Source organism: Cucurbita moschata, unplaced genomic scaffold (genome assembly GCF_002738365.1).
Source record: "Cucurbita moschata cultivar Rifu unplaced genomic scaffold, Cmos_1.0 Cmo_Scf00047, whole genome shotgun sequence".
NCBI classification, from domain to species: domain Eukaryota; kingdom Viridiplantae; phylum Streptophyta; class Magnoliopsida; order Cucurbitales; family Cucurbitaceae; genus Cucurbita; species Cucurbita moschata.
The window spans coordinates 871,842-886,471 of NW_019268563.1; positions in this window are offsets into that span (position 1 = coordinate 871,842).

Sequence of the window (14,630 nt, forward strand, 5' to 3'; positions counted from 1 at the left end):
TATGAGCTTGATTTGATTAGTATTTGGACTGGCGACGCGCGAGCTCGAACAAGAGGCTAAAGGCAATGCAGAGGAAGAGATGGCGTGAGACCGTCTATGTTCGACAACCACCAGGCAGAAGCCCTAAATGAGTAAAGCAAAGGGGCAGGAGCAGACCACCTCGGATCATCCCGTGACTATGAGCTTGATTTGATTAGTATTTGGACTGGCAATGCGCGAGCTCGAACAAGAGGCTAAAGATAATGTAGGAAGAGATGGCATGAGACCGTCTATGTTCGACAACCACCGGGCAGAAGCCCTAAATGAGTAAAGCAAAGGGACAGGAGCAGACCACCTACGGATCATCCTGTGACTATGAGCTTGATTTGATTAGTATTTGGACTGGCGACGCACGAGCTCGAACAAGAGGCTAAAGGCATTGCAGGAAGAGATGGCGTCACATTGTCTATGTTCGACAACCACCGGGCAAAAGCCCTAAATGAGTAAAGAAAAGGGGCAGGAGTAGACCACCTACGGATCATCCTGTGACTATGAGCTTGATTTGATTAGTATTTGGACTGGCGACGCGCGAGCTCGAACAAGAGTCTAAAGGCAATGCAGGAAGAGATGGCGTGAGACCGTCTATGTTCGACAACCACCGGGGCTTCTTGGACAACGACACTCTCGCAAGGTATTCCTAGGTTTATGGAAACTCCTAGGGGGAAGCATCTTGTGGCTGTCAAGGGCATCCTGCGCTATGTGGCCGGAACCGCTTATTCCGTTGGATACGTGAGTAGGTTTATAGAAGCACCTAGGGGAGCATCTTGTGGCTATCAAAGCGCATCCTGCACTATGTGGCCAGAACCGCTTATTTCGTTGGATACGTGAGTAGGTTTATGGAAGCACCTAGCGGGGAGCATCTTGTGGTTGTCAAGTGCATCCCTGCGCTATGTGGCTGGAACCAGAGAGGGTCTGCTGGCAATCAACTAAGCAAAAGGTAGTTGTTTTATCTTCTTGCGAAGCAAAGTACATTGCCGCTTCGTAGGTTTATGGAAGCACCTAGGGAGGAGCAAAGTAAGGCCGGAACCAAAGGGGGTCTGCTGGCAATCAACTAAGCAAAAGGTAGTTGCTTTATCTTCTTGCGAAGCAAAGTACATTGCCGCTTCGTAGGTTCAACTAAGCAAAAGGTAGTTGCTTTATCTTCTTGCAAAGCAAAGTACATTGTCGCTTCGTAGGTTTATGGAAGCACCTAGGGAGGAGCATCTTGTGGCTGTCAAGCGCATCCTGCGTTATGTTGCCAGAACCAAAAGGGGTCTGCTGGCAATCAACTAAGCAAAAGGTAGTTGCTTTATCTTCTTGCGAAGCAAAGTACATTGCCGCTTCGACGCAGCAACATAGGGGGTCTGGCTTGCGTGACTGATGGAAGAACTCATCGGAAGCAAAGTACATTGTCGCTTCGACGACAGCAACACAGGGGGTCTGGCTTGCGCGACTGATGGAAAAACTCATCGGAAAAGAAGGCGATCAACCAATGCTTTAAGTGGACAACAAAGCTACGATCTCCCTGATTAAAAATCCAGTTTTGCACGACCAGGGCAAGCACATAGAAATCAGATTCCACTACATCCGGAACTGAGCAGATCGAGGCCTCATCAAGATTGATTTCATCCAAACTGAGGAACAACTAGGAGACATCTTCACCAAATCTCTAGCGCGGGTGAAATTTGAAGAGCCAAAGTTCAAACAACAAGGTAGATATATACCATAGGGCTTTAGGAGGAGATTGTTAGATAAATCCCTAGGTTGAAAATCATTCCTAGTTTTTAGTTACTATTTTGTAGGTAACTATTTTTCTGTTAAACCCACGCAATTAAAGTGAATGGGAAGTCCACGTCAAGTGGAAGCGCTTTAGTTAAGTTGCCCACTGCTTTCCATTTTTAGAATGAAATTTGTTATTTAAATATCCCAACAAAATGAGAAATAAGATCATCGGGTCTTCAGTGTTGTATTTCGATAATCGGCCAGGGAAATCCTTTTCTTTTTGGTGAGAGGAAATTGTTGATGGGAAGTTGTTGGAAGAAAATAAAACTCGTAAAATAACAAAGAGAGAGAATTGATCCTAACAGATTTAACTATTTAAATATAATTTATCGTAAAAATGGTTGGCCAGCCAACTAAATCTGTGCCACTTTCGACGTGTTTGTCAAATGGTCAAACGGACGTACTCAATCAACTAATGAAATCGTGTGAATCTAAATAAGGAAAAACTCAGGTTTTATCTAACATTCAGCACAAATATTGTCTCTCTTATTTTCTGTTATTTTCTTCTCCTAACAATTTCTTCGGCTTTTTCCTCCGTCAAGGATTTCCTCATGCTCGGTCAAAGACAACAGCGGCATCCGTTCATTAGGCAACGTGGTGGAGGAGATCTTCGTCGTCAAGAAGTTGCTTCGAGCTATTCCCCCAAGATTCATGCAGAATGGTACCTCTATCTAGCAGTTCAACGACCTCAAAAACATGTCGGTTGAGGAGGCCGTTGGACGCCTTAAGGTCCATCAGGATAGACTTTGTGGCTGCGAAGATAAAGAGGAGGAGAAATACCTCTTACTCACACATGAGGAGTGACTCGCATGGACGAAAAAGAAAGATACAGATGACTCTTCTTCTTCAGGTATGAGCGAACATGGCAGCCATAACAAAGGAAAAAGAGGTCGTGGTCGTCGTCGCAAACGTGGTGGCAGAGGAGATCGTGACAATACTTCACAAACCCATGAAAGTGCCAACTCTTGGAAGGACAAGAGTATGATCAAGTGTTACTCTTGGAAAAAATATGGGCATTATGGGGTAGAGTGCCACTACAAGGAGTGCGATGAGGAGGCAAGCCTCGTGTTCTCAAATGATGAAGAGCCCACATTGATGTTGACTGAAAAAATGCCCAACCTGTTGATGCTCAATGAAGAGAGGGTTATGGCAAACCCCTTCATAAATGGGGAAGACTAGATAGAGACCAACATGTGGTACCTAAACAATGGAGCGAGCAACCACATGAACAGAGATCGAGCAAAGTTCAAGGAACTTGATGAGAAGTGCACTGGAAACGTGAAGCTTTGCGACAAATCAATTGTACCGATCCAAGGCAAGAGATCTATCTTGTTCCAGTGTAAGAATGGCGATAAACGTCTATTGACCAATGTGTATTACATCCTGAGTTTGAAGAGCAATATGATTCGCCTTGGTAAAATGACAGAAGAAGGTAGCGGAGTGAAGATAGTCGGCCTAATCCTCAAGATATATTGTTGTATTTCAATAATCGGCCGGGAAATCCTTTCTTTTCAGTGAGAGGAAATTGTCGACAACAGGTTGTTGGAAGAAAAATACAATGCGTAAAATAAGAGAGAATGATGAAATTTTGACTGTGCCTTTAATTCAGGTTGTGAAAATATTGTGAACAGATTTCCTATTTAAATATAACCTATCCTAAAAATGGCTGGAGAGTGGCCAACTGAATCTGTGCCACTTCCTACTAAATTGCCTGCCATCTAAAACTTAGTTAATCCATTCGACGTGTTTGTCAAATGGTCAAACGGAGAATGAATGTAATCGTGTGAATCTAAATAAGGAAAAATCAGGTTTTATCTAACATATATGACCAAAATGGAGCCCTGTTGATGAAGGTAAAATGATCGTGAAATTGCCTATATAAGATACTATTGAAAGACTATCAACATCTTCCATAAGTATCTATTCGCGTTGGCAGCAAGAAAGTGAAGAAGAAACCAACGGATCAGGAGAAAAAGGAACCAAAAAATAAATTTAAGAAGCAACTTAAAGGCTGCTTCAATCAGCAAAGTGCAACCTACAAGTCAATATGTTTCGTCAGACTTATCATCTCAACCAAGGAGGCCTGGAGGACGACCCCAAGGGCGTAAGAAAAATGAAACTTCAAACTTGTCATCTCAACCAAAGAAACGAGGTAGGCCTAAAAAGAAAGTTGGAAAAATAGAGGAGTGGAAGAAAATCGAAATTTATTTATGAAGAAAACAGAGTTTGTTAAATAAAAGCCCTGCCTTATTTAGTTAGGTATGTAAAAACATCTTAGTTCACGCGAATGGAGGAGCGTGATTTTAGGGGCCATTGTTTTGGCAAAGTGGGCGAAGTCCACTTATTCTATTTTTGTATATTTGGTTTTTCTATTTTTGTAATTAGATTTGTATTTAAACCATTCAACTGAATAAAATATACTATCGAGTCTTCAGCAATCTCAGCGAATCTCTCGCTCTCTCTCCTTTTACTTCCGCTAAATTTTCCTTCGAAGAAACCTTCGGCCAATTTTTCGTCAACATCCAGATTGCCAGAGTCAACAAGTGGTATCAGAGCCTCGTTGAAGCGATCGGTAGTATACCATCACAGAAGAGCCAACCTATCAACAATCAAGTTGAATAGCTCAAAAGGTTAGAGTGTCGACCTAACAACACACAGGTCTCAGGTTCGAGTAGAAGAAAATGCAAAGGGCGAAAATAAGCACATCGTGGGGTCCATCCCGAGCAAGCTCGCTCACTCCTCCACGCCGTCATCAAGTGCCGGCATCTCCATCACCACCACGAAGAGGCCGACGCCGTGATGACGGGCGTCGAGTTGTCGTTGAGCGAGAGTGATCCGGGAGACAACGACCGCCGTCGTTCAGTACCCGATGTTGACAAGGTCCAACTACAACGAGTGGGCCTTGTTGATGCGCGTCAACCTACAGGCGCCAAGGGTTATGGCACGCTGTCGAGCCAGAGGAAGGAGAAACAATCGAGTACCCGGGAGGAGGCTGGCGTTTGCCGCGAGAGCAACGGCCTCCTCCAGCCGCAAAGGCGGTAAGAAGCCATGGATGTCCCACAGGCGCACGCGCGGGAAAGATGGAAATACGTCGAGCAGCGGAAGAAGAAAGAATATCACTTCAGCTGTTGACAGGGAGGGCCGTCTACTCCTCACGGAGGAGGAATGGCTTGCACGCCTAAAGCTCCGCGACAACACCGGCGAGAGCAACGGGTCCTCCTCCAGCCGCAAAGGCGGTAAGAAGCCATGGATGTCCCACGGGCGCACGCGCGGGAAAGATGGAATCAAAAGAAGGAGTCGACCAATGGCAGACCGATCCAATGCTCGGAACTGTGGGAAGAGAGGACACTTGAGCAGAAATTGCTGGAGCAAGCTGAGGAATAAGGAGAAGGCCGAAAAGGCCCATGTGGCTCAATCCGAGAAGGACGAGCCAGCTCTCTTCATGGTAACTGCATGCGTCCCCAATTTCGAGCTCCAGTTGGGCGTAGCAAAGATGGCACCAGTTGGGGAGCCAATTCAACTGGAGGAGGAGCGCGAGTGTTTGCTCAGATCGGCGAGAGGGACGAGCAACACGAGCACCAGCAATGGATCCTTGACACAGGGGCAACAAACCAAATGACCGGGGCTAGATCTGCATTCTCCGAGCTCGACTCGGGGATCCGTGGGACGGTGAAATTCGGCGACGGCTCCGTCGTCGCTTGGAGGTGGCACAGACCGAATGTGAGAAGAAGATGCGAGTGCTGCGCACAGATCGAGGCGGAGAATTTACCTCGGCAAGTTTCAGTAAGTACTGCGACGAGATCGGCATACAACGGCACCTACCGGCGCCGAAATGAAACCATTGTCGGGACAGCGAGATCATTGTTGGTGACGGCCGGGATGCCTGAGAGATTTTGGGGAGAGGCAGTAATGACGGCTGTCTATCTCCTCAATCGGTCACCAACCCGAAGCCTCGACGGGAAGACGCCATATGAGGCCTGGTACAACAAAAAACCAACACTACATCATTTCCGCGTGTTCGGCTGCATCGCATACATGAAGGTAACACGTCCCCACCTCGCCGATCCCAGGGGGCTAAAGGTCGTCTTTATTGGCTACGAACTCAGGAGCAAGGCGTACAGACTCTATGATCCTGTAGTGGGGCGAGCTCACGTGTCTCGCGACGTCGTCTTCGACGAAAGCACTTTCTGGCAGTGGAATGACGTGATCGAGGCAGACCGTAATCCAAATCAATTCACGATGGAGTACCTCGTCACTGAGCCTGAAGAAGGAGGAGCCCAATATCAGAAGACGTCACCGTCGCCAGCAGGTGCACCACCTGAACCAGTGGAATTCGCAACACCACGGACTGCGGATTCGACGCTGGATGCCGATCACAATACTGATCTGGAGGCCAGGTACCGGAGGATGGATGACCTAGTGGGAGGAGGTGAACCACCTGGACTGGCAGCGCGCGAGCTCAAAGAAGTGGCCGAACTACATGCCATCAGTGCAGATGAACCGAACACCTTCGCTGAAGCAGAAAAAAACCCGTGCTGGCTGAAGGCAATGCAGGACACCTTCGCTGAAGCAGAAAAAAACCCGTGCTGGCTGAAGGCAATGCAGGAGGAGATGACATCCATCACTGAGAACCAGACGTGAAGTCTGGAGGATATGCCGCCGGGACACCGAGCCATAGGGCTCAAATGGGTCTTCAAATTGAAGCGCAACGAAAAAGGAGAAGTTGTGAAGCACAAAGCCCGTCTGGTGGCGAAGTGCTACGTCCAGAAGCAAGGAGTGGACTTCGAAGAGGTATTTGCGCCAGTAGCAAGGTTAGAATCCGTTCGTTTCTTGCTGGCAATTGCGGCACATTACTCTTGGGAGGTTCACCATATGGACGTAAAGTCTGCTTTCCTTAACGGAGAGTTGAAGGAGACCGTCTATGTTCGACAACCACCTGGCTTCCTGGACAACGACAACCCTAATAAGGTACTGCGCCTGCACAAAGCACTCTACGGACTTCGACAAGCCCCACGAGCCTGGAACGCGAAGCTCGACAGTACCCTTCTGTCACTGAAATTCAAACGTTGTACCTCTGAGCATGGGATGTACACGCACGGCCACGACAAGAAGCGACTGATTGTGGGAGTGTACGTCGACGACCTCATAATCACTGGAGGCGACGTGGGAGCCCTCGGAAGGTTCAAGAAGGAGATGTCGAAAAACTTCGAGATGAGCGATCTCGGCGTGCTCAACTACTACCTTGGCATCGAAGTGCAGCAGAACTCTTCCGGCATCTCCATCTGCCAAAGTGCATACGCGAAGAAGCTGCTGAACACAACTGGGTTTGTGGACAGTAATCCTACCAGAACGCCAATGGAGGCTCGACTCCAACTAAGGAAGGCCGGCACTACGACGACAATCGACTCCACCAATTACCGCAGCATTGTCGGGAGTCTGCGCTATCTGGTAAATTCTCGTCCTGATCTTGCTTACTCTGTTGGATATGTGAGCAGGTTTATGGAAGCACCTAGGGAGGAGCATCTAGTGGCTGTCAAGCGCATCCTGCGCTATGTAGCCGGAACCAGAGGCTGGGGCGTAAGATACTGCGCAGGGAGCGGAAAGGAGAAACTCAAACTGGTCGGCTACAGCGATAGTGACATGGCTGGTGACGTTGATGATCGTAAGAGCACCAGCGGAATGATCTACTTTCTCTCAGGCGGCGCGATCTGCTAGCAATCAACAAAACAGAAGGTAGTTGCTTTGTCTTTCTGCGAAGCAGAATACATCGCCGCTTCGATGGCAGCAACTCAAGGGATCTGGCTTGCACGACTAATGGAAGAACTTATCGGGAGAGAAAGCGATCCACCAATGCTATACGTAGACAACAAAGTTACGATCTCCCTGATCAAAAATCCAGTTTTGCACGACCAGAGCAAGCACATAGAAATCAGATTCCACTACATTCGAGAATGTGCAGATCGAGGGCTCATCAAGATTGATTTCATCCGAACAGAGGAACAACTTGGAGACATTTTCACCAAGTCCCTAGCGCGGGTGAAATTTGAAGAACTACGCTCAAAGATCGGAGTTCAAATAATAAGGTACAGCTTTTAGGAGGAGATTGTTAAATAAAAGCCCTGCCTTATTTAGTTAGGTTTGTAAAAACATCTGAGTTCACGCGAATGGAGGAGCGTGATTTTAGGGGCCATTGTTTTGGCAAAGTGGGCGAAGTCTTCGTCCACTTATTCTATTATTGTATATTTGGTTTTTCTATTTTTGTAATTAGATTTGTTATTTAAACCATTCAACTGAAGTAAAATATAATATCGAGTCTTCAGCAATCTCAGCGAATCTCTCACTCTCTCTCCTTTTACTTCCGCAAAATTTTCCTTCGAAGAAATCTTCAGCCAATTTTTCGTCGACATCCGAATTGCCAGAGTCAACAGAGTTGACCAAGGCCAAGCAAAGTTGAAACTAGAGAGCAACCTGCAAACATTCTCACCAATACCCTAGCAAGAGTTAAAGTTGTAGACATACAGGAGTTTCTCAAAGTGAAGAATTTCAAACATAGTCAAGCTTAGTGGGGAGAAAGTGAATCAAGAAGTTATTAACTTAGAGCAATTTTAGGATAATTGTTTTAGTAGTTATTGATTTTAATATGTTTAGGAGAATTGTTAATCTTTAATTAGGAAGAATGGTCAGTAGTTGATTAACCTGAGGAGAAATTTTAGAAACTATAGGAGAAATTTTAGGAGATCAGTTGTGCTTTCTCCACCATAAATACTCATGAGATTATGATCCACAACAACACAGAGAATTGAAAATCTAAGTGCTTAAGATTCCTCTATTCAAAAGCTCTCTCCCCTCAAGTTGTTCTTCGTTCTTTTATTTGTTTTGACATATTTCGAACCTTGGCCATTTCTAACAACCCCATCACATACTAGAGTCGGAAGCTGAATGAGACAGAAAGAAGGTATGCAGCGTTTGAGAAGGAAATGCTAGCAGTAATCCTCTGTTTATGAGCTTGGAGGCAATACCTCCTCGAAGCTAAGTTTGTAGTCAAGGCAGACAATAGGTTCATATGCCACTTCTTTGACCAACCCAAGTTATCGTCGAAACAAGCACATTGGCAAGAATGTGTGGCAGAATTTGACTTTCAGTTTGAACACAGGCTAGGTAAGGCGAACCAAGCTGCAGATGCCCTAAGTCAGAAAAGAGAGCATGTTGCCTTGTGCATGCTAGCTCATCTACAAGCAAGTAAGTTGAGCGGAAAGATACGAGGAAGTATTGATGAACACTTAACCAAAGATTCGGCTGCCCAGGCCATCATGCAGCTAGCCAGAGAGGGGACGACACGCCAGGTTCAAGTAAAAAACAATCTACTTCTCACCAAGGGAAATCGTTTGTACGTTATCCATTCGAGGAACCTAAGGAAACTCCTACTTAAGGAATGTCACGACACACTATGGGCAGGCCACAAGAGGTGACAGAGAACCTATGCCCTCCTAAAAATGGGGTACTACTGGTTGAACCTCTGCGACGATGTGACACAGTTCTCAAGGACTTGTCTTATCTGCCAACAAGACAAGGTTGAACAAAGCAAAATTGCAGGACTACTGAAACCTCTATCGGTCTCTTTCCGACCGTGAAAAAGTGTTTCACTAGATTTTATTACATACCTTTCCAAGGTGGGGAAATGGAATCCATCTTGGTCATCGTCGAAAGGTTTTCCAAATATACCACATTCGTCCCAACTCCCAAGTCATGCTATGCCGAAGCGATCACACAACTATTCTTTCGACATGTTGTCAAGTTGTGGGGCATTCCCATGAGCATTATCAATGATCACAATGCAAGATTCACAAGGACCTTTAGGACCGAGTTATTCAAGCTATTGGGGTCGAGACTAAACATCTCTTCAAGCTATCATCCCAAAATCGATAAACAAACCTAAAGGTTTAACAGCATGCTCGAAAATTCCTTCCGTCACTTCATAGATGCGCAATAGAAGAACTCAGTTACAGATGCTTGACGTCGCTCAGTTTAGTTTCAATTGCCAGCAAAGCTCGTCGACAGGGAAAACCCATTTCGAATAGTATGTGTTCGAAGACCACTCATGCCCCATGTCATTGATCACCCCTATGCTGGGAGAAGCCCTCAAGCGTACAACTTCACCAAAGAGTGGAAGCAAATCTCTGCAGTAGCACGAGCGTACTTGGAGGAAGCTTCCCGACGAATGAAGAAGTGGGCAAACCAATAACGAAGATTATTAGAGTTCCAAGCTAGTGACCAAGTTATGATCAAGCTGAGGTCGAAACAGTTTAGATTTCGTGGGAATAGGGACCAACGACTAGTGCAAAACTAAGAATGGACCAGTTGAAGTCATCGAGAAAGTCGGGAGGACTTCATATCTTCTTCAACTACCTATATGGATTAGGATTCATCCAGTCATCCATACAAATAACTTAAAATCGTAACACCTAGATGATGGCAACCATTTGCGCAACCAAGTGGCACGACCCCTAGTTACGATGAAGGACTCAAGTAAAAAGGAAGTACAAGAGATTTTGGCTGAGTGAACCCGTTGAATCAGCAATACAAAGCACAACTTACAGGAATTTTTAGTCAAGTGGAAAGGACTCCCGAAGCAGAAATCAACTAGGAACGTGCTGACGACCTGAAGTCAGCTGCACCTCAGCTGGGAACGGTTTACAGGGACGTCAACTAATTAAGTGGGGATGTCGCTGTCATGCTTGTCCAAGACGTGTTGCACATGGCCGCACGCCCGTTATATGCTAAAACCCTTTCCTTGTACTACTTTATCGCTTCCTTTACTGTTTTCATGTTGCATAATTTCCTTCTTGCTTTTTCTAAGAGTATGACATTTCGAAAAAATCATGTATACACCTAGTAGACATGAAATGCCCCAAAATTTACTATAGGAGAATGCGACTAGTTGTCAAATTCTCCCTACCCCGAAAAGTTGTACACTGTTTAAGTCGTTGTTGTTGCCTTTTGCTTGCATGCTATATAACACCATTTTTAATCTCTCGCTCAATCTTGCTTTCAAACTCTCTTTTAAAAATCTCTCTACCCCTGTTTTTCAAAAACTTTTTCTTAAATCGAAGCCAACAACTTAAGCATATGTTGCCCGGTCTTAAGTGACGCAATCTGAAGTTGGCTTGACTCACTCAGTGCTGAGAGTGAGTACCACTCAATCGCCAAATCCGCTGCGGAAAAAAAAAAAGCGACTGTGACACTGTGCATTCGGTCCACTGAAGGACACCTAGTGACATCCGGTTGGAGTGAAACATCTGATGTCCTACAGTGACATGCATCACCTGAATCTAACCTGAGAACCGACCCACAATCTAACCCAAATTGTTCGCCCAAATCGCTAACCATGATCCACTGGTGCTAAATTGACCCGACCCAACCGCTTATATATCCATGATTACACCTCTAGGCATGTGAAATCTATATGTGGAACCCTCCTTGAGCATGTGCAAGGGCAATAAGAGCGATTTCTCATTTTTATCTTGTTCGACCTCTATTCATCTGTTTTCCACTCCAAATTTGATACTTTAATTTCACTTAAAACAAGTACTTACCAGTGAACTTTCAGGAAAGGTAGAGCTTCCAATAAGTGAAAAAACAAGTTCAGAATGGCACATTTTATCCAAGTAGCCATTCGAACTTTTCTCAAGAAATACTTAAGGTATTGTTAGGATGTAGTAGCTTGGGAGCATATATGCATATTTAGGACTTTAGAATGGCTATTTCCATGAGATTACTATTTATGTTAAGAAAAATTACCAAAATATCTCTATGAAGAGATTTTATGATGCATGCCAAATTTTATGCTTTTAGTTGTGCTGGAATGGAAAATGAGATGTTGTGTTATATACTTGAGACAATTGATAGTGTTATCTCCTAATTGAGCTTGCTTGAGTATTTATATTATAATTTCTGTACTTTACGTAATTGATAGGAATATCTCCCTAATAAGCATGCATGAACAATTAGAATATGATTCTCATGCTTTAGGTGGGCGACAGAAATATCTCTCTAACAAAGCATGCATGAGTGAACCAAAGCTAAGATTAAACGCTAGAGCTAAAGCGGTTTCCACGTTGACCAAAGACAATATGTTTTCAATAGACCTAGTACTCTAGGATCATGATGAACGATTAGAGGCTAGACGAAAGAGCACCCAGAGATTGAATTAGCCCAGAATAGTTTGTTCCAAGCATCCTTGAAATGCAAGATGATGCTTCAACCGCCTAGACGCCCTAAGAACTCAGTAGACCTCCATGACACGGATGACTTAGAAAGCCTAACAGATTTAATAGTAGTATGAACGGTGTCATCGGAAGTTCCGAGACCATTTGAGTTACTATTGGGTGTGGAGATAGATCAAGGTTGATACCGCAATTTCATAAACCGGTGTTGAAGAGGGACTTGAGACCACATGGGTAGTTACTTCTATTGTGTGAAGAAATGAGTCAAGACTCATGCTGCAATTCTAAAAGCTGGTTTTGGAGAGTGTTTGGGACTACAGTGGTAGTTATCTTAACGTGAGTGTTTATATTGAGTGTAGAAACGGGACAAGGCTGATACCATAATTTCGTAAATCAGTCTAGAAATGGGACTTGGAACTATACGAGCGGTTAGCTCTTCTATTGTATGTAGAAACAGGTTAAGGATGACGAGTGATTCCATAAAATGGTCTTGAAGGAGACTTGGGACTACACAGGTAACTGTTAGGGTGAGTGCTTCTAATGAATGTAAGGATGGATCAAAGGTTGAGATTCGATTCCGTAAACCAGTCTTGAAAAATGACTCGAAATTACACAAGTAGTTGACTCATGATAGTTGCGAGATTCGATTCCGTAAACCAGTCTTGAAAAATGACTCGAAATTACACAAGTAGTTGACTCATGATAGTTGCTTCTCGAACTTTGGTACCTACACAAAAACTCAGATAATTGAAGGAATAGGCCCCAACTTCCTTAAGTCCGAGAAAATTTGTGGTAACCTATTCAAAATTGGATGCAATGATACCCTATAAGTAGGTTGCTTACTGAGTATTTTTATACTCACTCATTTCCTCATTTCTTTTTCAAGTGTTCTTTGGTTGCCAGTCAAGAAGAGGGAGTGTTCAAGAGCTCTGCCATCACAAATTGGATCCTCTCAGAGCGTCAGTTCGTACGTAAATTTTGGGTCTTTTGTATTTTGTTTTGAAATTTGTATCTCGAACCATTTTCCCATTTTCTAATAAACTTGAACAACATTAGATGGTAATTAGTTTTTGTTTGTATTTTTATGGCGGCGTTATTTGTTGGTTCTAATTTGATTTAAATTTTATAGTATTTTTATATTTTATTTTATTTATTTTTGCTTTCGTCTTTTTGTCGTGAATCGAGCTTTGAAACTTCAAAGTTTGAGTCGTGATAACAATCTCTTTTTTTTATTTAATTTGTTGACATGATAAATATGTTATAAACTTCATCATGGATGATCATGCAAACAATTATTGATAAAAACAATTTCAAATATTAGCAATATATTATTTTTAATTCTATTGATATGTTGTATCATGTAAAATAATTGAATATGCAAATAATCATAGACATAAAACAAAAGTAAAAAGCATTGCCATTGTATTTTTATTTTATTGATAATATATATATTTATGAAAAAAAATAATGATTACGCAAGAAATCACGTAATAGTAAATAATGTAGTAAAATATCACTTACATATCGTAATAAAACTTAAAATTAATAAACTGTTCGAGATATATTATTTATGGAATATATCTTAGATATTATATCTTAATATTCTTTCATTTATAAATTGATTGAGAGTATATTTTATTTTATTATCAGTATTTAATTATTTTATATTTTTCTCATTTATACTAGCTTGTATCCTATTTAAAGAATATCAATATCAATGATAATATATACCTTCTCAATTATATTTTCTATTTAGTGATAGGTCTATAAGGGTTTTAATTTATCAATTATATATTCCTATCTTCTTATAATTAAATATTAAAAAAATCAATGCATTTGAATAAGGTGTTCAAATGACTCGAGAATCCGACCACGATCGACTATATAATCTAAATTATAAAAGCAAGTTGAGTTAAATTTATTTTTTTCGATTTCAGTTCGCTGACTTTTTGAAAAACAAAAAATTTGGATCAGTTTGTAGTGGTAGTGTCCACTCGATCAACTCGTCTAGTGTTACAATCCAACCCTAATTCCACTCGATCAACTCGTCTAGTGTTACAATCCAACCCTAATTTTAAAATTACTATAAAAATTAAGAATATTTAACGTATATGGAATGTGATTTACGTACCTTTGATATTTGAGTTTTATGAGATTTTAATTATTAATGTAATTTCTATGGTAGATAAGTATAATTTTTTAAAAATAACCCAACAATCCAAACTAACCCAATCCGTAAAATAAATGGTTGAGTTGGGTTATGAACTCTAGTCGGGTATATCCAGTCACCAATCCAACCAACTCGAAATTTTAGGTTTAGAGAAGAGAACGAAACATTCTTTATAAGGGTGCGGAAACCCATTTGTAGCGTAAGCGACTCAAAACAATATCCTAAAATTAATATTTGAATTAGAGAAAAAGAAAAAAGAAAAAGAAAAGAAAAAAGAAAGAGAGAGAGAGAAGAAGAGAAAAGTAGGGCGACAGAGTTGAGGAATGAGTGATTGATATGATAGAAAAGAGTGAGTTGGAAATATCAGCAGATATTGCCGTTGTCTCCAATAAAGCTGCTAAAGGAGGAGGAGGAGGAGGAGGAGGAGGAGGGGGTGG